Source organism: Pleurodeles waltl, chromosome 11 (assembly GCF_031143425.1).
Source record: "Pleurodeles waltl isolate 20211129_DDA chromosome 11, aPleWal1.hap1.20221129, whole genome shotgun sequence".
Taxonomy (NCBI): Eukaryota; Metazoa; Chordata; class Amphibia; order Caudata; family Salamandridae; genus Pleurodeles; species Pleurodeles waltl.
In genome coordinates, this window is record NC_090450.1 from 433829573 (window position 1) to 433854686 (window position 25114).

The 25114-nt window shown below is 43.8% G+C and overlaps 1 protein-coding gene across 4 annotated transcripts in view; it reads right to left on the reverse strand.

Moving 5' to 3' along the window:
• The window catches only part of PIK3CB (phosphatidylinositol-4,5-bisphosphate 3-kinase catalytic subunit beta), a 1042661-nt gene that overhangs the window by 739162 nt on the left and 278385 nt on the right, over nt 1-25114 (reverse strand). For 2 of the 4 annotated variants that reach the window (XM_069213799.1, XM_069213796.1), the window contains exon 3: nt 19633-19714. The exons of the other annotated variants lie outside the window; for them this stretch is intronic. The gene's annotated coding sequence lies outside the window, so the exon portion shown is untranslated. The remainder of the gene's footprint in view (nt 1-19632; nt 19715-25114) is intronic. 4 annotated transcript variants of the gene reach the window in all.

Genomic DNA, 25114 nt, shown 5'->3' on the forward strand with positions numbered 1-25114 from the left:
TAGGAATGCGATGTGTTGACTGGCGGAGTCGATCAGGTCACAAAGTGCAGTTGTGTGCTTATGGAGGGAGCATATATTCAGATGGAGGCAGTTGAGGTTGTGGTGGGTGTCAGTGGTTTCAGGTTTCGGGTGATTCAGTTGTTTGTTGTGGCTGAAACGGAGGTTGCAGTTCCAGCAGGAAAAAGGTCCATGGGTGTCCTTAGGAGATGCAGTGCAGCAGGCGACGAGTTGTCCGGTGTTAAGGCTGTGGAGGGTCTTGTAGTCGTACTGGTAGGGCAGGAAAAGCGATTCACAGGGGGGCGAGGCCGCATGGGCAACAGCGGCGCTGGAGGGAGAGAGAAACAGAAGAGACAGAAAAAAGAAAAATGAAAAATGAAGTAAAAACAGAGGTAAAAGGCAGAAGTATAAAAGCAGGAGTAAGGAGATACCGAAGATACTTACCTGTAGCTGGCCACTAGGGATGAGGCACTGGCAGGAGCCTGCGGGTGGAGGAGGCCCTCGAACTGAAAGTCCGGCAGGCTCTCAGTTTGTTCCCAAGGCAGAGGGAGCAGGAGGAGATGGAGAGGGCAACAGAAGCTGACCAGGAGGTCAGAGGAGTCGCCCTCTTACAGCGCTGCAGCTGCCATTAAGAAGGGGAGGGAGGCGGGGGGTCCGGTCAGCTGGGAGGCGGGAAATGCACTTCGCGGGGGTGGTGGTGGTGGTTTCCGCAGGCACAGCAGCAGCATGGGAGGGAGAAGGGAACAGAAGATACAGAAAAATAAGAGAAGAGACTGAATAAAGAAAAACAAAGTAAAAAGAAGCAAAAGCACAAAAGCAGGCGTAAGGAGAGACAGAAGATAATTACTTGTAGATGGCCACTAGGCCACCAGGAATGAGGTGCAGGCAGGAGGGCCTCTAACTGAGAGTCACGCAGGCTCTCAGTTCACTCCCAAGGCAGAGGCAGCAGAAGGAGTTGGGGAGGGCAACGAATGCTGACCAGGCGGTCTGTGGAGTCACCCTCTCACAGCACATCACAGATCACTCCTGTGATGATGGTGTTGGGGGTTGTTGAAGCGGTGTTTGGCGGGGAGTCCGTGAACAAAGAGGCTTATTTTATAATTATTGCAATGACAGTTGCTAGAATGCACATAGCATCCAGCTGGCTTAGTACAGAACCACCAACATTAGTAGAATGGAGATCTAGGCTGCTAGCAGTATATAATATGGAAATATGTTTTTTGCATCTACGGGGTGATAACAAAGAAAACGGGCTAGAGGATTTGGCTGCCTATTACCAGGTGGCTTGAAAAAAAAAATGGATTAGCATGGTGTGTGCTCTGGCTGATTTAGAGGGGCAATTATATGTCATTTCTTTTGCTCTAGTCTGATAGTACAGGTACTTGGAGGTCATTATGCCTGTTAATTTAGCAGCTAGTGGCCCTGGCTTACCATATGGTTAGATCTATGTGGAGGTGTGTCTACGATTGAACTTGGCTGCTGTTTTTTTATGCATTGCCACTTTATTTAAGCCTGTGACGTGTGTGGGGATATGATTGTGTTTGCTGGCTTATTACTTGAGCTTTGCAGGAGGGAGCAATGTCGACACGCTGTTAAGTGCTTATACCTCGCTTTCAATTTTGACATGTATTTATTTAGTTTTGATGCTGCACATATGAACCTTGATACTGTCCTTTTTGTCAACTGGTAATAGCTGATGATGTGTTGTATACTGTCTCTCTGGAAAATATTTAAAATATTTATTTAAAAAAAAAAAAGAAAAAGAAAAAAAGGGAACTCTTACAAACTAAACCCAGGGTGAGGATCTGTCCCCATGATAAACCATGGGTGTTTTTATTTTTTATTTTTAAGAAGTTATCTTTGATAGTCACTATCTGCACATTTCTTTAAAAGAGTTTTACAACATTTTTGCACATAAGTCCAATTTCCCACTTTTTCTAAGCCTGTCATAGTCCTCGTGCCCGGTATTAATTTTGAGAGGATATATGAAAGTTTCTAAAACAAAATAACTTCTGGGCCCTTCCTTTTTGCACTTACTTGTTAATGAAGTGCCTGGAGATACCCACAAGCGTTACTCTTCCCAGTATCGTTATACTGCACATGGCAAGGAGCTAGGAAATAACCCTGCAATTCATGGATATTGATTTAGGCATCTTTCTTGACTGGTTACTGCTTAGAGCACCGCTCATACTGTAGTCCTGACATTGTTGAGCTCAAAACAGAGTGCTGGAGCGTCATGCTCGTCTGTGTCCTAGGACTGTGCTGAACTGCGGAATAAACAGACTATATGCCTCTTATGTGCAAACTCTCAAGCGGTTTGATAAGGAGCTCAACCCCCATGCTTCGATCTCACCTTCTGTTACACCTATGTGGCGCTCGCCTTCAATATACACACATCCTGAAGTGAAAGGTTAATTTCAATGGAAATGGCGCAAGGGCCTCTGGTATAATATGCTGATGTGCAGCAGTTTAGTGACTAATTATTTAGATAATTGAGTTGTAGGGAAAAAAAAGTTTCAAGTTAGAGTGGCACTGCGTATTGTTGATGCATTTACTACACATAAAAACCTGCACAAGGAGTGGGTTTATAAATGCACTAGAAAAATTGACCACCTATCTGCATGCGTACTAGGAGCATAACTCAAATATCCCACAAATGCACTGTAATATGCAAGTCGCACAAAATAAAGTTGGTAAAAAAAAAACACAAACATGGAAAGGCTTCAGTGTGAACACATTAGCTTGTAATAATGCCAGGTACTCAGTGCGGGTATGCACGCAGCAACTGTGGTGCAGTGGTATCTTGTGCATGTGATATTTGCCATTCATTTTGCTCTGGTCTTCCAATCCGTACACACCATAAGTATATATGGCTGTCAAATTAGAGTGGTACAATACAATGGAATCCATCAATAGTTTTCCATTTATATCTGATCCGCTACACAGAGAGCCATTACATTTGATGCAAATCAAGGGTTACTTAATTAAAAAATAAAGGATAACTAGAACGAAAAAGGAGATCAGGTAGTCTTCATCCCCCTGCCTCAACATATGGTGCATCCGATGTAGTGGCCAACAATGCATCGGGTCTAGATATATAGAAAGATACAAAGGATGTTTCTTGAGGTAAAGATATTTTAGGGCTTTCTTTTAGGCAGCATGGGTAGTGTATATGCATATTTCAGGAGGAATTGAATTCCATAGTCAAACGAAAATGATTGTGAGCATTCCCTGTCCTCTACTTGAACATATTTGCTTTCCTACACCTTCAACATGACAAGATCCTATGATCTTCCTGCTCTTCTTACAATACTTTTCCATGGGAAATGAATTCAATCTTATTTTGATGTGATCTATGGTAGCTTCATTCTTTGTGAAAAAAGATAAATATATATGTTCTTTTTTATGTAGACATATACCTTTTTCTTTTTTGAGACATACTTGGAGTAAAAGGTGTAAAGATGTACAGCACCATCACACAAAAAAAAAAAAATTACTATATATATATATATATATATATATATATATATATATATATATAGTTACGGTGTCAACTTGAAAATAATCCACCTGCTTGTTAATTGAGTAAATTCAGATTAGTTACCATAACTAAATTGAAAATCCTATCTTCCCTACTGAGGACACTAATCTCTTAGTTATGAAGTAAGGATAGAGCCAAAGAGTCAGATACAACCCAAAATCTGTTCTACTGGCCCTGAAAAAGGTGGGTCCCTTTTCCAATAACAGTCAATTCTGCTTCCTACCTAGACCAATCTCATTCAGTATTTAGTAAGGAGATAAAATTGCTCATATGACATATTTCGTGTCTTCATCTAACATACCCAACAAAATGGGTAACAGTTAATTTTTTGTCCACTTAATCATGTAAGATACTTAAATCTTGTAGTAGAATAGATGAAAACAGTAGTATCACTCAGTGCTATCAGTTTGGTAGCGAGACCATGAACGGCTGGGACGAAAGCCACATAAGTACATTTTGTCAAAGTAAACTTTGCTTCTGGCCACCACCATCTTCACCACACATACAGCAATAAGCCAGGCCAGTAAAATCAGAAGGCAATTTTAACTGCATTGTTGAGCGGAACACTAAACAAATGTAAACTGTCGGATTTGCCAAATGAAATGATAAACATACTTACTTCTCCATGAAGGAGACACCCAAAAGGAGCTAGCAGTTGATAAGATGACAACGATTTCAGGAAGAAGCCAATGGTAGTTTAAGTCCTGCGTTTTGCCTTCCAGACTTGATTGTGTGCTCTTTTTAAAAGTTAAATATACTTCTGTCCAGTTTTTCAGATGTGTGAATTCATAGACACAGCATGGTAAGCATGCGTACCGAGGAATAAAGCATTTTATTGAAGGTCGAGCATCCGGATGATGTATGTACGTTTGACCACCACGCGATGTACTAATAATAGTAAATACATTAACAATGCATAAATATGAAAGGTTTCTTTTTAGTTAGTAAGTATCAATATCCTAGAAGTTTTTTTTTTTTTTTTTTTTTTTAATTTAAGCAAAAATTTAGCACTTTACAGGAAGTATTACTGTCTGAAAAAGGCTTGTCAAAATGCAATTATATTTTCAGTTCATAAAACCTGAGAAGAGTTCACATTCTCCAAGCACCAGTTCAGGCACATCCCGCGTTAGAATTTCATGCATTCCATTTTCTAAGACATTGACTGATTTATCAGCCCCTGGGTATCGGCCACGATCTTAGCACTGTTCCAAAAGAATCATAGGATCGTTATTAATTGCTAGCAAACACAATATACTATCCAGTCCTCAGTATTTTGAATCGAAAGAATATTCAAATATTGGGACTTTCAGGCATCGTCAAATGGGTGTTAAATTACCCAATGTACCGTAACATTCGTAGGCAGTATGAGAAGTATAAAGTAGTCAACATTCTTACAAACATTACTTGCATATGAGGCACACAGTCCGACTATTCCACAGTTCAGCCCAGTCCAAGGACACAGACAAACCTAAACGGAATGTGTGTTGCACCGTGATGTGATACGCCCATAGACTACAGCTCTCTAGGTCCTGGGAACAGCAGTCCCGTCCACAACAGTATACCGATACAAACCACACAGTTTCGTGCTCGTATTATTTAAGCTCTCTCTTTACCTTTTCATTTAGACAAATCATGTGGAGCAATATTCTTATAGAGAATCTATAACATCAAGGTTAATCTTGGTCCTCATAACCAGTTTATATATTGACAGGTAACAATAGCTACCATAGCTGCATACAATAATAGTATTACTCCTTTGAGATAAAAATGTGTAACAGTACCACAGATATGCCACTTTGCCCAATACATTCTACAATCATTCTTAATGTTCTAGCTCACATCTGTTTTTGTACATTTGCACAAGAAAATAAAACGTTTATGAAATCTAAACAAAAAAATAAATAGCCACAGTGAAGCCCACAAACAAACGGAATGAGCGCTACTTGGCTGAAGCTTGATACAATCAATAACAATTCTAGTAAAATTCCAGCTCCCTTCCCCAAACACATTCACACACTTAATATGCGAATTTTTGTTTAACCTATACATGTCAACAGTATGCAAGCGTGAAACATGAATTTCAATGGGCACAGGTACAAAATCGTATTTTCCCTTTGCATTTTTTTTTACCGATTTTCATTGGTAAGAAACAGCAATCAGTAAGTGCAAGGCTTTTAGGTATTCAGATAGTATTGCCGTTTCAACTGTATCATCAAAACATTACAATCCCGTTCAACATTTCCCTTCCACCCTTCGCTGTCATGCCTCCCTCTACAGACGTGTGATGATGATATGGACCAGGTATAGGCTACTGCTTGTAGGTCATTCTGGCATATTTCAAAAGACCTCTATCCCCGCTAGAGGGTCTATACGAAGGTCAACATATATATCAGTGACCGCTGCAGGGGTGCCAAAATATTAGTGGGATGCTGGTCTACTATTAGGGGGATCTCACCGATGTTCTAAGTGGGGAGGGATCTGGGTCCGTCACGCTATCCACTAAGGCTTCCCATGCTCTAGCCATTTCCATGGAGCCTCGACCAACTCTAGCCTCCCTTAGTAGTACTGCCCCTTCATACCCAGCCTATCTCTCAAATTCCCAACGCCATATTCCTCCCCAAGATCTATTTGGAACTTTTCAATTGTGTGTAATCTCCTGCTTTGCAAACATGAATGCCAGGTCCTGGAAATTGCTTGTGGCTTTCTTTATCTTGCAATGTTTGGGAACCAGCTTAAAAGGCAATGTTGCTGAGTGCATGGGACCTCCCTTTAAATGATATCAGTAAGGACACCAGTAAGATTCTTACAATAGGGTGTGAGCTGCGAAAAAGACCAGAACATGTGCAAGAAATCAGCTCCCTCCTCCTTGATACTTTGGGTACACTTTTCAATACGGACGTCCAGTCCTTATACGATATAGGGTTCCCCAAGTCAGGTGGGCCGGAGAGTAGTCAGAGGTATAAGCATATCTCCCCTTATTGATGTATACAAACAAGTTACAGCCTTAAATGTCCCAGATGATGTGATAATGTACGGACAGGTCTCACGGTGTGGTGGTTCTATCATTTCCTCCCCCCACCCCCTCAAGTATGAATGCATCACAGATGTCGCTCCATGTAGTAAGAATTGACCTCTCGGCAAATCATGGTCCGCTTGGAATGCTTCAAATGGGAGGAGTGCCTCAGTCCTGAATAAGTCACCCAGCATTGCTGTTCCTGCCTCCATCCATACCGCTAGCCCCCCATCAGTCTCCTCCCCTCCCCCCAAATGTGGCTGAACCTCTAAGTATATCATAGGTATATCATAGGTATATCATAGGTATATCTGGAGAGCACAGGGTGCATGGTCGAGTCTTCTGCAGGCAACGCGTCCTGCATCAACACAGTATTCAAAACTCTCCCCCCCGGCCTCACCCCCACACCCAGTCAGAAAGCTTAAGCTTTATTAATATTTAAATTAGTGTATGGGCATCCAAGACTTTGGGGTTCTTAACTAGTGTCCAGGTGTCAGTCTGCCCGCTACCCACAGCTTCAGCCATTGGCAGTGCACTGCTAAATAATAAGTCTTGAGGTCTGGTACTGCTCGGCCTCCTTCCCGCACCGGTCTCTTTAAATTTGTTGAAGATAGCCATTGGCGGCCCAAGCCCCAGAGAAAGGCTATGATAATGGAATCCAGTTCCCTAAATGTTGTTCGGAGTATCCACACCGGTAAGACTATAAAGTGGTAATCGCGGAAGAACTATCATCTTCAGCAGCGCAACTCTACCCGCCACTGGCAAGGGGAGTGTGCTTCAGAACTCTAAGCTCCTCTTGAGGTCTCTAGTCACCTTCCCTATGTTCCTTTCCAACAAGTCAGTAGGGTGGTGAAAATATTTTGCTCCCAGATATTGGAAGAAGCAGGGCTCCCATTGCAGTCCTGTCACACCTGACGGGTATTGACGGCACACAAGTGTAGGGAACACCTGTGATTTTTGCCAGCTGACCCTCAGCCCTGAGTACTGTCCAAAGCGATCCAACAATGTACAGGCACTAATAAGTGGCATTGTTACATCCTGTAGAGAGACCAGAACATAATCAGCATATAAAGCAATATGATGGGTTCTCCCTCCGCATTCAATCCCTCTGTAGACGTCCCGGAGCCTAGCATGGGCAGCCAGGGGCCCCATTGCCATTACAAATGACAAGGGTGACCGCAGGCATCCCCATCTAGTCCCCCTGCCCACCTGGTAGTACTCCCACACATATCCCCCTATGCGTACCCTGGCTGTGGGGGGGGGGGGGGGTCACATAAAGGAGCCTAGTCTAGGCTATAAATCAGCACCTAGCTGAAATCGTCTCAGGACTAAGAAGAAGCTCCATTCTAGCCATCTTTAGATCTACTGTAATTATCACTGACACTGTATGATCATACGCATTAGTATCCAGTATGGTGAACAGTCTCCAAATATTAGTAGCTGTATTTTAGCCAGGTATAAAGCCCACCTAGTCAAGAGGTTTGAGTGAGAGCATAAGGGAAGGAAGCCTAGTGGCAAGTATCCTGCTAAGTATCTTATAATCTGTGTTCAGCATCAATAAGGGACGATAAGTCCATTTATCATGTGCAGGGTTCCCAGGTTTTAGTAAAGGAACTACCAGGACCTCGCGGGTGGAAGGAAGTAGCATGCCTGTGTCTTTAGCTGTGTTGTATAAGTCTACCAGTTTAGGAGACAGATTTTCTGCGCAGGCGGACTAGAACTCTATCGGAAGGCCATCAGTTGCTGGTGTCTTGCCCCAAGACATAGCTTCTACTGCTGCTCTTACCTCCAGCAGTGTAATATCGCTGTCCAAGGCTTCCGCCTTCACAGAGGACAGTGCTGGAAAAGTCAGAGGTGCCAAGAAATCATCTAGATCTGTTGCAGAGCAAGCAAGCAAGCAACAATATGGTTTAGGAGAATAGTAATGGAACTCCCCTACTAATGTACGCCTACTATTCTCTAGTTTATCACCATCATTCTGACTGGCTTCAGCCTAGGATATGATCCCGATCTCTATAATGTGGTGTCTGGCTACTACTAGTCTTGGAGCTGCCCTTGGCAATGGGGGTCATGCTGGAACTTTGTGGGCTCTTTCCAGGGAATAGAAAGGTAAGAGACCCATCAGGGCCACTTCGTCTCTCAGCCACTTTTCCAAAAAGAATAGCTTGTTCCCTTTGATTTGTTCACGTATTCCCAATACACAAATATTATTTCTCCTTGATCTATTTTCGGCATCCTCTGCCCTTAATTCTAATACTTAAACCTTCCCTTCCATGGTCACAAGTTGCTCACAGAGGGCGTCATATCCGTGGGGAGCTCCGTGATCGTTCTTTCAGCCGGCATGACTCTCTGACAGTCATCAGTAGTCTTCTTTAAAGATGTACAGGTCCACTCCCAGTGTGTCAATTCTGGTCTCCAGGACTTTTGTGGAGGTTGTGATGGCTTGGAGAATGTCTTGTAAAGTAGGACCCTCAGCAGACTCTAGAGGTTGTGGTGTTAGTCCGTCATCCCTTGTAATTAACGGAGAGCCGTCTGTCGGTAGCTGTGGTATGCAGGTCCCACTTTGTTGCCTTGCCCATGGTAGCAATGGGAAACCTGCTTGTACGGCTATTGAAGTAGAGCGTGGTTACCTTTTCGTTATACCACGGAGGGACGCTTATGACGCTGAGCAAATGCTTTTGTGTGCGTGCTGCTCTCGCCAGGTGCTGAGACACTGGGGTACAGGGGCGCAACTCAAGGTAGGGCTCCAATGTATCACTGCTGTGGGGTACACGGATTCAAGGCCAGAGAGGACGAGAGTGCTACCAGGGCTCCCAGAGCAGCTGTCCCGTGCAGCAATGACCAATCAGGATTCTGTGCTCAGCACCTTCCTCTAGTTGCAATCATCCATGCATAATCATCAGTGAAGCTGCATTATATAGCTGCCCAAACAGATGATCCACAGGCCCTCAACAAGATATTATGGGTGTCATCAGCAGTGGGTAGTGGAATCTCCCTCCGCTCCCCCAGCACCAGTTTCTTAAGGTCAGGAGTGGCCCTGGGCACTGGCAGTACAGCGTTCAGTCTCTTTAGAGCCCCCCCCCTTGGAAGTACCACTGCGGGGGCGTTGGTCAGTGGCCTATAGTATGGCCCTCCTCTACTATGCGCTCCAGACACATGATGGGTGTGCGAGGCCTGGACAGTTGCGATGTGGGAAAGCGCAATGTACTCATTGCGAAGGGTTGCTCAGTTTGTATCGTGAACACCCGCAGGAGCGGTCAGTGGCAGCAAAAGGCAATCCTCTTCTCTGTTTCCACACAGCTGTGGTAGTCATGCATGCGGAACAGCCTTCTGGGGGCTCCCTCGGAGAGCTCCAGTTGGCACGGTACGTTTTGGTCTCAGTTCTTCCTAGAGCTGACCTTGCAAGCTGCTCCACCAATGATGCGATACCTTAAGTGTACCTCAGGCTCCAGGGGGCGGAGTGGTCTGGCTGGCTCCTCTGCAATGGTGTGCGAGGGCATAAAGGATTATCTCATCTGGCCGCTATTGTAGGAGCGGGGAGGGAGGAACCCTCCCCAGTCGAATCTCGGGCTTCCGGTTCCTTCAGGGCACTTAGCCAGCCCTGTTAGCTCTGGTCACGGTGGGCGGTCCACCGTTATCGCCACTTCCTGCATCCACTGCAGGAAGCGGACAGTTGCCCACTACCAGCCTCCAGACCTGTGTTCCCAATTTATGGACAGGCAGTGTTCAGAGTCTTCCCCTCAGCTCTTTGTTTAGCATTGCTCTCCACAGTTTGCTCAGCGGCCGGTACGGGACTCAAGTCTGGCTCACAGCTGCCATTTTTGGCCTTGTAGGTCTTGGGCAGCTCAGCCAGGTTTGCAATGTCAGCTATGGCGTGTTAGCTCCCTGTGGCTGTAACAGGGTGCATGGGCGGAGACGGGAGGCAGGGGGAATTAAATTGCTTTCCTTGGCCCCCATTTGCGCCGCCTTATACATTTTGTTTGCAGATGTTGCATGTCTCTCATGCCCGGCCCACGGCCGCCATTTTCACCAGCACCCCCCCCAGGCCTCTCAGATTAAGCAGGATGATTATGGATGAGGGTATAGCAGCAGGAGCACCAAAGCAGAACTCCTCACTCCTTCACAGCATGGCCACTCCCCCTCCCTCTGCATTATTTTGTGATAAATATACAACAGATTCCTATTTATTTTCATGTTTGAAGGACTACTCTTTGGTAATCTGAGAGACTAAAAAAACACCTCTTGCCTTCATACAAAAACTCACGTCAGTCACAAGACACATGGACAATTCCTTAGAGGCACCAAATAGCATGCTTCTGTTTAGAAAGATTTTCTGTGTGTGATACGGAAATCACGTGTGCAATGTTGGAAATGGAAAATGTTACTTGCCCAGGAAGCATTTGTTTGTGGGATGTAGTGCTGTAGATTCACATGCTTAGCATAATCGTGCCATCTAGTATTGGGCTTGCATGTGGGCAAGTTGTTTTGCTTCGAAGAAAGTCTTTTAGGTCATGAGGTAGTGGGACTCCTCCTCTTGCTGGGAAACGGATGGTCATCAACTCCATTGTTAGGTTGTTTTCCTGCATGGCGGGTGAGGAAGAAATGTGAATCAAAGCGTAGTTTATGACGATGCCATGCCAAAGGAGTTTCGGATAACCCATAAAAATAACTAACATACACAAGCACATATATGCACATGCGCGCGCACACACACACACACACACACACACACGCACACACGTCTGGGGAGGAGGATGGACGCATGCAAATCTACAGTACTACATGCCACGAACAGATGCTTACTAGGTAAGCAACATTTCCCATTTGAGGCATGTGCGGTTGTAGATGCACATGCTTAACACAGACTGTAAAGAGGTGGGCAGCCTGTGGGGGTAACAGATCTCTGAAATGGTTTACATTGAACTGCTTGGCACACATTGGCTTTTTGAGGGGCCAGCACATCTTCACAGTAAATGTATGTGGTGTAGACCATGTAGCTGTCTTATGTATGTCATCTATAGGTATATTTCCTAGGAAGGATATTGAAGCTCCTTTTAATTTTTTTTTTTGTTTTTTTTTTTTTACACGAGTGGAGTGAGCTCTAGGAGGAATAAGTAAAGGTCTTTTAGCTTTAGCATAGCAGGTTTGGATGCATTTAACAATCCAAAGTGCAATGTCCAATGTAAAGATGGCCCTTCCTTTGTGTAGTTTTGAAAAAGCAACAAAGAGTGTTTTCATAAATTATTTAGTTGTGTCAATATAGTACATAAGAGCTCTTTTTACATCTAAGATATGTAGAGCCCTTTCCGCAACCGAGTTAGGTTGGGAGGGGAAAAGACAGACAGGCAATTCAATAGACAGATTAAGGTGGAATTGAGAAACCACCTCTGGAAGAAATGTAGGACTGGTATGAAGTACCACATTATCCCTATGTAACTGGAAAAAGGGTTCTTCTGCCTGAAGCTCATTCACACATCTTGAGTGGAGTGATAGCGACTAGGAATGTTACTTTCCAGGATAAGAACTGGATGAGGCAGGAGTGGAAGTGTTTAAATGGAGGGCCCATCAATCTTGTTAATACAATAATTATGTTCCATGTAGGAGCTGGTGGCACTCTAGATGGAATGACTTAAGACCTTCCATAAATGCTTTGATGACTGGAATCTTGACTAGTGAAGTGAGTTGTCTGTTTTGTAGATATGCGGCTACTGCCGCTAGGTGTAACCTTATAGATGTAAAAGCTGAACCAGAGGTACACAAGTGGAGTAAGCAGCAAACAACGCCTTGAAACATGGCTGCTAATGGATCAATGTGTTTGGAATAACAATAGAGAACAAATCTTTTCCATTTAGCAGCATAACAGGCACGAGTAGTAGGCCTGCATACTAAAGAATGTCCATACACTGCTGTGAGAGATTTAATTAACTAAACTCTAGGACCTCAGGAGCCAGTTTGCGAGGTGGAGGGACCTGGAGTCTGGGTGTCTGATCATGGTTCTGTGTGGGAAGGTCCTGCCTGTTTGGCGGTACTTTGTGGGGAACTACTGACAGTTCGAGGAGTGCGGTGAACCATGGTTGCCATGCCCATGTGGAAGCCACTAGGATGAGATTGAGAGTGATCTGCTGAAGCTTGTCAACCACAAACCAAAGCAGTGGGAGAGGTGGAAAGCGTAAGCAAATATCCCAGACCAACTTATCCATAGTGCATTGCCCATGAAGTGTGGGTGTGGGAACCTGTAGCAAAGCTTGGGCATTTGGCGTTTTCTGCTGTAGCAAAGAGTTCTATTTGTGGCTGACCAAAACGCAGGAAGTATTGGAAGAGGACTTGCGGGTGGAGTTCCCACTCATGCATTTGTTGGCGTCTCCTGCTGAGGAGATCCGCAAAGTTGTTGACCACTCCCGGGAGGTACTGCACTAAGAGATGAATGTTGTACCGAAGGGCCCACCTCTAAATGGTCTGGGTTAAATGAGAAAGCTGTGGAAGCCCATTGCTTTTGGAGATAATACAGGGCAGTCAAGTTTGCAGTATTGATCAGGACTACTTAGCCCTCAAAACCTTTCTTCCTCTCCTGATTGGCAAAGTAAACAGCTAGAAACTCCAGGTGACTGATGTGGAGAGGTCTCTGGCTGGGTGTCCAGTGTCCCTGGACAGTTAGATCTTGGGATTGCACTCTCCAGCCCACAAGAGAGTTGTCCGTTGTTATAATAATTGCAGAACTTGGTCTAGGAAAGACTGGCCTTTCAGAAGGTTGTTGGTGTTCCACCACTGCAGAGGGTGGCAAGCTTGACAGCCTATCAACACTGGATCTTCCCAATGCCCCTTTAGTTGGCCCTTTTGAGTGCTGTGGCAACTACCAGAGAATCAGGTGGAAGTTGTCCCTTTATGTATAAGGGGTCGATGGGTGACGCCTTGTATTTTTCGTTGATCTGTGACATAATCACTTTAGACCTAACAGGGTAATTCAGATGTCAGCAGTATGTTGCAACATGTCTTTCAGCATTGGCAGATATATTGTGCTGAGCTTCGGGGGGAGGATGAAGTTTGAAATACAAAATCATCCTCTAGAGGCTGGGTGTAGCTGCACTTTGTGAAAGGTAGAAGCTCTTCCTCTATGGTTGTGGTAGGTGGTGGTGTTTTGGTTTAGCAGGATACAGATCGGGGTCTGTATCAGCAGGTGGTTCTACGTCATAAGAGTCCCAGGGGTCATCATGTGGTAGGAAAGAAAATTCATACCCTTGTTCTACCCAATCTGATTAAGGGTGGATGGAACCCTCTGATGAGTATGGGGCAGGGGCAGCAGGTGAAGCTGGTGGAGGCTGCATGTGGTGCTCAGCAGGCGTTTGGCTGATGTGCACCAGGTTTGTTTACCTTTTTCCCATGCTTTGGTGGAGGTGGGGTCTCCAAAGCCTCTTCAAAGGATAACTATCTCTTGGTTGGCTGTGCATTGGCATGAGGAGATCTTGTAATGATGCACCCAGTGTCAATATGTATCATTATATGTTTTTGCCTGGAGCCTATCCCCTCTTGCATATGCTGAAGCACAGGTTTCAGTCTCTGAACTGTGCCTTTGCAAATTTTGGAAATACTAGCATGCATCAACACATTTTACTAAATGATGCTTCAAAAAAGTAGTCCCTAAAATTTCACAGTAGTTTAGCAAAAATGTTTTTACCAAGTTGCATTTTTTTGTGAACAATTTATATCGAAAGTAAAGCATCAATCTTGCTTTTAAGAGACTGCAAATATTTGCATCTAATCAGAGAGCATTATGGGAGCAATATACATAGTTCATACTGTTAAATGTTGGTTCCACTATAAAAATTCATACAAAAGTTTGCACTTGTCATTAGTGCAGTCAGAGGCTTACAACATTTCCTTAGAGCGCTCACCCTAATAATAAAGGCTTTGCATTAATGAACCATAAATACAAGTCTGAACAGCATTAACATATGAACACAAATATTACCTTAACTGCAGACAATGCCCTTCCGTGAACCATAATGTATTGTAAACTGGCAGCCAAAGGGTTTGTGCTGCAAGGGGCTAGGCCTACTTGTGCCAAGGACAGAATAGACATGAAAACTTGTTGTCCTTGACTCCAAACAATATATTCTGGGCTTTGGGCTATAGGAACTCCATATCCCTGAGTGTATCTGCGCAGATGATCTCATCTCTAGGAAATTTCTGACAAAAAAGAACACAAAAAAAATAAAAACCCAGACTCCAGGCCCCCTACTATGTCTGGTTTGGCTTCGTTCAAGTGGGAAATGCTACAGAGCTTTGTTCTTTAAGTTGGCTTAAAAGGTCTTAGCTTCCCTGAGGGCCCAGTCACGTTAGAGCTTAGGAAGAAGGTAGGAACAGATGTCAAACCTTGAAATGACATGTCGCCCAATAGATGCCTCCATGATGTTACATTGACTTGCACATAATATAATGTGCTGCACAGGACAGGCTTAAACAAACAAAACAGATCTTGAACCTTTTGTAAGGGGTGTAGCACAGCAGCATGGGGTTTCCACAAATGCCTACTAGCACAGCTCTAAGTGACCCTCTTGTTTTCAGAGACAAGGAAAGTTATTTTTAAGGCATGCAAGAGCCTGATAACGTAGGGGCTCATTATGTCTCAGTCATACCACAGACATACTTCTTCAGAGCACGTTTCTAGATCTATAAGAAGCTGTTTTTCTTTTCATGATCATGCATGGACCTTGAGAAGATTCCACAGAGATTGATGGACATCTGCTGATACACCAGGCTGGCTGCAAATCCAGAGGAAAGGACATGTGCTAAATGTTGTTTGGATAAATAAATGCCAGGGAGTGATACTTTGGAATATTTCTGTTTTGTTGGCTCTTACCTTCTCTGGTGATGTCTATTTTTGTGACACCAGCTACAATTAGATTGTCTGATAGGAATCTTTCCTTACATCCACATTTCCAATTGTATGACATATTGGTTACAGTGTCAAACAAAATGTGGAAGATTTTAAATGGTCGTAAATTCCATCAACATTTACTAGGGGTGCCTCTCCTCCCTTCTCCTTGGTCCCAAAACAGGTAATTATAATGGGGGTGCTATTCTAGGTTCTTCTCGTCTCAGGGTTTTGGTCCTACAGACAGACCATTCTTCCTTTAAAATAGAGTTCTCTACATCAATGTTTGTGCTCCAGAGACTTTACTTTGTGCTCCGGAACTAGGCTGAAGTTGCACACATAGACAACATGGTGACAAAGATTTAAATGTACAGTAAGGCTGTACACACCACAGGTCTCCATTAGAGGTACTCTCTGCTTAGGGTCTCTAGGTAAAGGGAAATCCTCTGTTGCATTTTGCAATCCAGTTTAGAGGTCTGTACAGCTCTTTCAAGGATGGTATGAACAGAGCTTTTTCATCCTTACAGGACTTCTGTTCTTCACTAGAGGGGAGATTCAAATTAAGCAACCACTTTAAGACTTCTAAAAACCAGCTGTCTGTGAATCAAAACAATGCCCTTCTTGGTCTACTCCCTTGACACTTTAGAAGAGGGGCTTTTGGTGCAGTTGTTTTGTATGTTCTTTGTCAGATAAAGTCCCATTTGGTATTACTAAACCCTTCACCTCCCCCATCATCAGGGAGATAATTAATCAGTGCTCAGGTAGCAGTGATAATCCTTATCTTAGTTCTTATTCCTTTTGCAACAGGCATTCAGCTAAACTCAAACCCTGATTGCTCGACACCCTCCAGCTGTCATAACTAGTGAGTACAAAGCTTTTGTTTAAGCAATCCTCTAAGTATCGCAGGAAAATGGATTGTGGCCCTAACATCATCAGGCCAGTTTATTTTTGATCGTCAACCATGCCCTCTTCCTGCTTAACATAAAAAGGAGAAGGTGTGGTACAAGAGCAGGCATGTACTCTTAAGTTTCACATGGTCTGGTAGTGAAAAACCCCTTTAATATTTTTACCTACTTCAAGGCCTAACTCCTCCACAGAATAGCACAGGGTTACCTTTTTCCATTTGATAAGTGATACATTTCAATAAAGGGGAAGGAAGGAGTGTTGAGTATGGTGTTCAAAAATTGCAATTTAAAACACTTCTTAATTTATAAGATGGTTTTGAAGACACAATTCTGCAAAAAACACTTTAAGAAAGTAGCTATTTGCTTGTTCCAACCATTTGGTGCATGCAGTCTTTACCCTGGATTTTTGTGTATTACTCCTAGACAGTATGACAAAGGGGGGTAGGTTTTGGCAGGCTGGGCCATCTGACTTGATAAGGGGCGGAGCTATCACCTACCGTATTTACACATCACAAAGACTGACTCCGCACACTCACAAAAGGTCTCCTCACTAGTTTTTGTGACCTCAACAGAAACTGGGATCAGGGAAGGTAGGCAGGAAAATCTAGACTGCTCTCTTTGGGGAGAACTCTGGAAGCTTCTCCTACTTCAAAGTGGGCACAAGAGATAAGTAGTGGACACTCAGACCCACTCTTCAGATCATGTCTGGACCTGTGGAAGGCTCAAAAGGAGGACTGCGCTGCTGCAAGGACAGCTCTGCTACCCTGCTTCTCTGCTGCTGAGTGAGAAGAACTGGACTTGCACCTTGAACTGAGCACCACCAGAGTACTTTCAAGGGCTAGTTGACTAGCCTCCAGATCAGAGTATCTAGGACTGAAAAGGCTCCAACCCTCCTAAATCCTTTTCCTGGACTCTGCCTGCTGTGAGTCTTAACCCTCCCCCTAAGTAGTGCCCCTCCAGTCCTGGCTCCTTAGAAGTGTGACTAAAGGTGCCCTGCCAGCCCAGCTGTGCACTTCACCAGAACCAACGCAGTTAGATGAAAACCTGATGCAGTCTTGGCGGTCCTCATCGGCATAATGTATCCTCGATGCGGAGCTTGCATCACTCCTCAGGACTGCATATGTGCAGCACAGTGCCCTGTAAACAGGATTTAAGATACATTTCACAGCAGGACTAACTCAATCCCTGTATCTGACCCACTCTCCATTGCGGTTAGCCTGAACTTGTTACTGTATCCCAATTTGGCAAGACCAGATAACCACAATTGGCACGTCGAGCTTTTAATCATAAACTTTACCTAACCATTTAAAATTACATTTTTGTGGTTCTACTGATTAGATTTTTGTTGTCTTGGTATCAAATAATTTATTAAAATATACTTTACTTTTCAAAATTGGTTTGAGTTTTTTTGTGTTGTGTTTATGCAGCATGCAAACAGTAATGAATACTTTACACATTGCCTCTAAGTTAAGCTTGACTGCTGTTGTGCCAAGCTTCCAGGGGATTTCAGCACATGTTAATTTAGTGACTTTTTGTGGTTCATCCGATGGCGATTGAGGCTGTTTGAGCAGGGTTAACAACCCCTCAAACAACAACCTAATTTCCTACACCCTCTTTTCTATTATTTTTACAAAACAGATAGCAGTGTTAAGATGGCTGCTACTGTAGCATGCAAGGTACCACGTCAAGGTAGCAATTAATCCAAAAATGTGCACTCCTGTGAACATCACTCAGGAGGGTTACCAGGAGACCAGGTCACCCCTTGAGCTTCATGTGTTGTCTTCCACCAAGCCAATCCTCATATTCTTACAGCAAAGCTGTGGAAGGATGATACATCTTCTTGTTACCTTAGTCACATTTGAGCCTCCTTGCAAACATGTCTGCCGTGCAGTGCCAGTTTCCCACTGGAGTATACTCCGCTAATCCCAGTCCTCGGGGGATTCTGCATGCGGCCCCAAATGCACTGACAATTTGGCAAATGAAGATGGCCAGTGTTCAGAGGCACAGGTAAATGATTCTTCAATGAGAGCTTTAAAATGTGGTGTGGGGTGTCATGTCATTCTAAAATCTAACTGATAATAGGTCCTAGCACTAATGGCCGTAACATCACAGGAAGCAAATCTAGCAATAGATCATCAAGAGCTTAAGGCATGGAGACAGTGAGGAAGATAGACCAATTCATGATTTAGGGGGGAGAGTGGGGGGGGAGGGTGTTAACAGAGGGATCATGGCACATACAGAGAATAGGGAAAGAAAAGAAGTGGCAGTACAAAAGTGGTGAAACACGCAAAGGCCAGTTTATCAATGTACGGCAGCCCAATTAACGTTATTCAAAAACAGTAAACAGTTGTTAACAAAAGACCCCTGGGAAACCAAGTGACCTTCGCCAGTGATACCTACGCATGGACGTCTGTGCTGTGCTTAAATGTAATAGTCAAAAAATTACACATACCTGATAATTTTGGAATATGTTTTACAGGACAAATCAGTGGTGTGTGACGGTACTTGGCTCAATTTAACCAGTCCCGAGGTATACACAATAGTTAATTCTTCCCAAAGAAGAGAGCAAATCTCTGGGTAAAAGCATTTTTTCTGGGCAGCCATTTACACTGTTAACTCAAGATACATAATTTATTATAAGAAATAATATCCCAAAGAAACCTGTTCCCTTACCCTATGTGTTTTTACATTTTGCATCATTTAACGCTACCAAGAGTCGCAAAGGACAATTGTCTAGAACCGGACACGCATCGAGGCAAACAAAGGTCGATGGCAAACTGAAATTCTAATCTGAACGAGGAAGTTTGAGCGGAAACGTTTTGCTACACTTGAGTTGCGATATGTTTTTTTGCTTAAGTGTACTGCTTCATACACAGAATTGAGGCGATTAACTGAAATCGGCCTTTATTTCAGAGGCAATTATTCATATAATAAAAGTAACAAATGAAAAAGGAATCGAGTTATTTCCACATCATACCAATGTCTCCACATGGGAGACATTTATCTCATTCAGATTTAGCAAACAATTGTGTCCTGACTGTCAAATAAGCCACTCTCAAACGACGCTTGCGTTGAAAACTCTCCATCAGATAACAATTCTCTATACTTCAGCTTCAACACAGAAAATCGTTGGCGACCAAACCACAGCCTAAAACATTAACGGATTAACTAGTCCCAAAAGACACAGGAAATCAAGGACACAACACTTGAGCAATACATGTGTTTTGAGAATATGTCGATGCACGAAAAGAACACAAATGTAATGATAGAGGGAAGAAAATGGTGCCGGAGCAGTTCCACTAACCAGTAATTTTCAACGAGTCGGTCTGGAGCAAAAGGTGACTTTACTGATGGGGGTAGTTAGGACCAGATGAGCATGATGAAACCTAAGCCAACACACATCAGAAAGAACAAAAAAACAACAACAAAAATGAATTTAGCCTTCTCTCTTTTATCGTGACTATAGTAATGTCAAATTGCAAAATAATTCAAACACGATTCTACTCAATAACGTCAATATTCAAGCTGGCCCAAGAGTAAGAATACGTATATCCCAGATTTTGTAAAGGGAGATTGGGCATCAAGAATACAGCGACTTGATACATTTTTTCATGTTACAATCTCTCAAGTCCAGTGATTTTAAATAAAATAAAATAAAATGGATGCCCAAACGTAAGAAAGTGTATTATAATTTGGGGTGGGCAGTCATCCACCACAAGGAATAATGACACTAACTTGGCAGGGTAATGCCACTAACTTATCAGTGTAAAACATATTTACGCAGTATCAAAATAATAAAGTAAAAACACCAAAACATAAAAATCATAAAACTAATTAGAAAAACTGAGCAGAAAGAAAAAAATCCAATGAGGGACACTGGCAATATGAATTTTGAGATTAAGTGAAAATAGTGCCACAAATCACCAACCGCCAATAATTTTAGGAAGCAGTAGGTAATTTCAGGCTGACTGATGAGAGCAGGTAGGATACAGCAAATTGGCCAAAGATTTTACCTTCTGATTTGGTCTTTTTATAAAAATCTTCCTGCAAGGCAAGCCTGAGGCTGTACCTAAGGAAAAGTGCACCAAAGTCAGACACTTTTGCTGCATGGCCCACCTGACGACCAGAAGCTCTTAGATGGCAAATGTTTTCAAACTGTCACCTTTTCGGTGGTTATGGAGCAGTTATGTTGGGTCAAGTTAAAGCCTCCCAGCACCTCACAGCTGCACTTGAGGTCAAGACTCATGCCAGCAGTGACCACTAGCAAGGTCCTGTCCCAGTCCAGTTGATACAGATCACTTCAGGAAAAAAGCCTCTTGCAGCTAGTTGTGTCCTTAAGGCCACACTGTGCAGCGGCCGGCTGAACCTTTGACTCCACCTCTTTTTCCTAGGTACTAGAAGGACCGGTTCCAGTCCTTCGGGGCTCCTCTTAAGGCCAAGACAGCAGCTAAAGTCCTCTACTGAACTTCTACAGGTCCAGAAAGTGTTCAGAGAAGGGTTCTTTGGGAAACCACACTTATGGCTGGCACTGGCCGGGAAGGGGGGGATGCCTGTTGGTCACTCCTTCACCACTGAGGAAAACATTCGAAGGGCCTCTCCACCCACTTTTGGCATTTTATTTCCCCTACGGCAACCTATCTCACAGTGCCCCACACTCCTAATATCCAAAATGGGTAAACCCTTACTCCCTAGTGCAGAGCTCGTGTCCACCAAAGCACTGGCCATGGAAACAAGCAGCCCCTTTTCTTGTGTCTACTCCAAACCAGTTGTGGGAATAGTTTCCATCCCAGTGGGTTCGGAGCCAGTGGGGCCAGAGCGGACCTTGGGAACTAAGGGTTTTCCTTCTCTAAGTCCCTGTTTATTCTCAACTATGACTGGACAGGCCTCACACCCATGTCTCTTACAAGTTAATGAAGTTCCAGGGCCCAACCTCAAGTACCTCCTGGATTGATAGGGGTCAAATGCCCCCACACCCTGTCCAACCCGTCTCCAGGCATAAGCACTTGCTCTGCTCTGGGAACAGTTTCATGCCTCATTGAGGTTAAGCACTTGCTGGGCAGCTGCTGGCAGGCTAATGAAAATTAGCCCTCAAGTGCTTCAGACAAAGAGAAGGTAGCTTTCTAAACATTAAAGTTATTAAGTATTTAATTTTTTTAAAAACTAACTTCGCTATTGAATTGTACTTTTAATAAAATATGATTAACAGTCTTTGAATGACTATTGTAGCAGTTTCCTTCAAAACTGCTATCAAACTTTATAATTTTTACATTGACATTTTTTAGGATCCAAGCACAGCCCAGCCAGTGAAAATAGCTTTTGATGGCTAGTCATTGAAAGAACATGCCAACTTTAATTTCGCTCATATTCCACTTTTAAATATCAGACATCATACCTTGTTGGCAACAAGGTGTACTCAGGTGACACTAATATTTAAAAACATAATATTCTGTCAGTCAAAAAGGTTTATTTTGACAGATTTGACAGCAGATCTTTATGCTGCTGCAGTCAGGTTACACATGGTGGGCCTCATGCCATGTTTAACAGCCCAACCTTGTGAATGGCACTATGGGTTCTGCAGTCCATTGGTGGCATTTGTATTCCACGCCCTTGGAGTATTTCCAACACTGTATATACAAGGGATTTATAGACATACTAAATATGTCAACCAGTGGTAAGCCAATGTAACCATGTTTGAAGGTGAACTTTACTCCTGTTTAGCAGGGGTATAATGCACTAATTAAAAAAACAAGCATTTACAAAAATGTAAGCAAAAACTGAATGTTACTAAGACCAACCAGCAAACATAACCAATCTTACTATCACAAAGGAAACAAAGGAAATATGTCCACATACTTCAATGGATACAAAGGGTTCTGCTGTGATGCTAAACAGATTTTTTACAACCACTAATATACTTATTAACAGTGTTTATATAGCTCAAGCATCTCTACATGGCAGCACACCACTTTATATCTAACTATAGTGGCCATCTCACTCCATAGCATCATGCGCAGTTTACAACTCCTGACCTTTCATAGAACAACCTTACATCCTGGATGTTAGAGTCTTGGGTTGCTTCCCCTGACTTATTTGGAGTAATAACCCTCATAGCAATAACTGGTAGGCTAAAAGCCTAGGAATGGAAACAGTCTCTGCGAAGACATCAATTACGTGGGTCACCCTGCATTTAACAGAAGAACTACAATCACTAACCAAATGAGTATCCAAATTTGGACTATGAAGGAGAATGACAGTTCAGTGTACTGAAGTAGGGAAAAATGAGGTGATTTCTGAACACTTTGTAAAAGATTCAAAGGAAAGGCGTTAGTCCAAATTCTGCCAGCCAGAGTCCATGACATTGGTGCAATGCACGTAAAAGCTATTCAACAGTCTCAAATGTGTACCCCGACAGTAGGTAAAAAACCTGTTAACTAATGCCCAAGCACAAAATTGAGTTAATCTATCCTAAGAAAGTGGAATGGAGCAAACAATGTCAACCTGTTTAATAATATTCAATATATGCAGAGACAGGCTGATTTAGTACATCTTTGTTCAGCCATCACACCCATTTCTAAGACAAATATGATCCCTTAGAAAGTACTTCTCTTCCAAGGAACGGAAGCTTGTTTTTTCCAACCTGGATACCCTCAAATAAATGCCCCAATGTTGCATGCTGCTTCAGAAAAATGCCTGCTGGAATATATGGAAGAAAGGCCTAAGGAGCTTGCTTCCTAGTGCAGATTCTCCCACCATGCTCTAAGTCCAGGTCATGACAGCGTATTGCCCCCCCTTCTGCCCATTTAATTTCTATCTTGAAAAGCCTCCTGTTCTTACAAACACTAAGAGCAAACAACTCTGGGGTCGATCTGGTTGTCTTTGATCCCCCCCCCCCCCAACCAGACTTCAGTTATCCCACTGCCCAGCACATCGGGGGCACCTCCCACTTTCCCAGGGCCTCTTGATAGGGATGAAACTACGAACGCCTCCGATGGCGATGAGGAGCCCACTAGACTTTGGCGCCAGTCTAGCATGACCCCCCCCCATCCAGCAGATAATTCCAATCCAAACAAAGAACCCCCAGCACCAACCTCCACCCACTCCCCCTCCCCCAAGCCACAGACATGCTAGCCCTAGGCGAACTGTTACACCCATGCTCTGCGGAGTGGTCTCAGATGCCAAAAGTTGCCACTTATGTAGCGGGCCGCTTGAGGAAACTGCTTGGCAAGGAAGTTCGCAGTCACCTGCGGGCTGCATGTCTTCACTTTTCCCTGGAGGGCAAGGTTGCCCTCACTCTGAAAATTGATTCCAGGATGCGCACCTTTTCAGCAAAATTTGTACTCGTTCCAAAAAAATAAAAAAAAGGATTGACTGCTCCTGGCACTCATGTCAGCATAAGTCACTAGATACAGCAGGACCCCTAGCCAAAATTGTGGACATGGCTGAGGATGCCTGATTACCAGGCTCCCTTATTTCACTGCAGCTATTGTCAGGATGGCACAACAGGCCATCATTTTTTTTTTTTTTAGTAAATACCAACTGCCCGATTTCTACCAAATAGCACGGACCCCTTTTAACAGAGATTGACCCAAAGCTAAGTGAATTAGCACCATCTGAGGCAGGTCCTGTTCTTCGGGGTTCCCTCTATCCCCGAACTGGGTACATGTTAATACTTTCAATTCCTAGGATACATCTCACACCTATATAAGGAGAATCTTTACTTCACATGTTTTTGCTGGGGCTGGTCGTGGAAGGGGGCGCGCGACTGGTCAAATTCCCCATCAAGCCTCCACCAGAGGTTCTGGGATATGAAGGGGTCAGTGGCAAGACTTATCACGTTTCTGCAACTTCTTTCCCATGAAAAGCAACAACTGCCAGCGAGGTTCTAGAGAAAATTCCAAAGACACTAGCTCCTACAACACCCCACAAGGTGGGTGTGCAATCCCCCTCGGGGATCAGACTTTGGGCAGATTATCAGAATTTGTCCACAACTGGGAGGCTCTTACATCATACGCCTGGGTTATTCAGACAGTATGGGGCTTACAAATAGAGTTCTATGGCTCCTCATTTCAACCAGAGACTGAGGCCCCTATCCTTTTCTCAAGTGCAGGCAACTAGATTCAGAGATTGTCCAGCTCCTGGAGAAAGGGGCAATTGTCCCTTTTCAGCTACATCTTTACAGTTTTCTCAGGGACCTCTTCCTGGTGAAGAAGAGGGATGGAGGCCTACACCCCATTATAAAACGGCAGGAATTCAACAAGCGGTTGTCTTCTGCCACCTCAAAATGGAAGGTATTCACCTCCTTACAGACTTGTTGCAAGTGAACGATTGGATGGTACACCAGGACTTGAGGGGCGCCTACCTCACAATCCTCATCTTTCCTCCTCACTGATGCTTCCTTCAATTTCGATGGCTGTCTCAGATCTTCAAATTTACCTCCCTTCCTTTCGGGCTATCCTCCGATCCATGGTGTTTTAGCAAGCTCTTGAAGTCAGTGGTAGAGAACCCGAGAGCCCGCGGCATCGGATTCATTTACCTGGACGGCATCTTTCTTATGGATCAATGTACAAAAAAATTACCAGACCATCAACAACTGGCCATAACCGTTCTGGAGTCACTGGGATTTGTTGTTGGCAAGAAGACATCTACCCTTATTCAAACCCAAACCTTACAATGTTTGGGGGTTGTAGTGAATTCAGTCAGAGCAACGGTCAGCCTTCCACCCAGAAAACATTCCAAGATTAAAAACAAACTCAGGAGAACCCTTGCAAAACCTACTACCTCTCTGC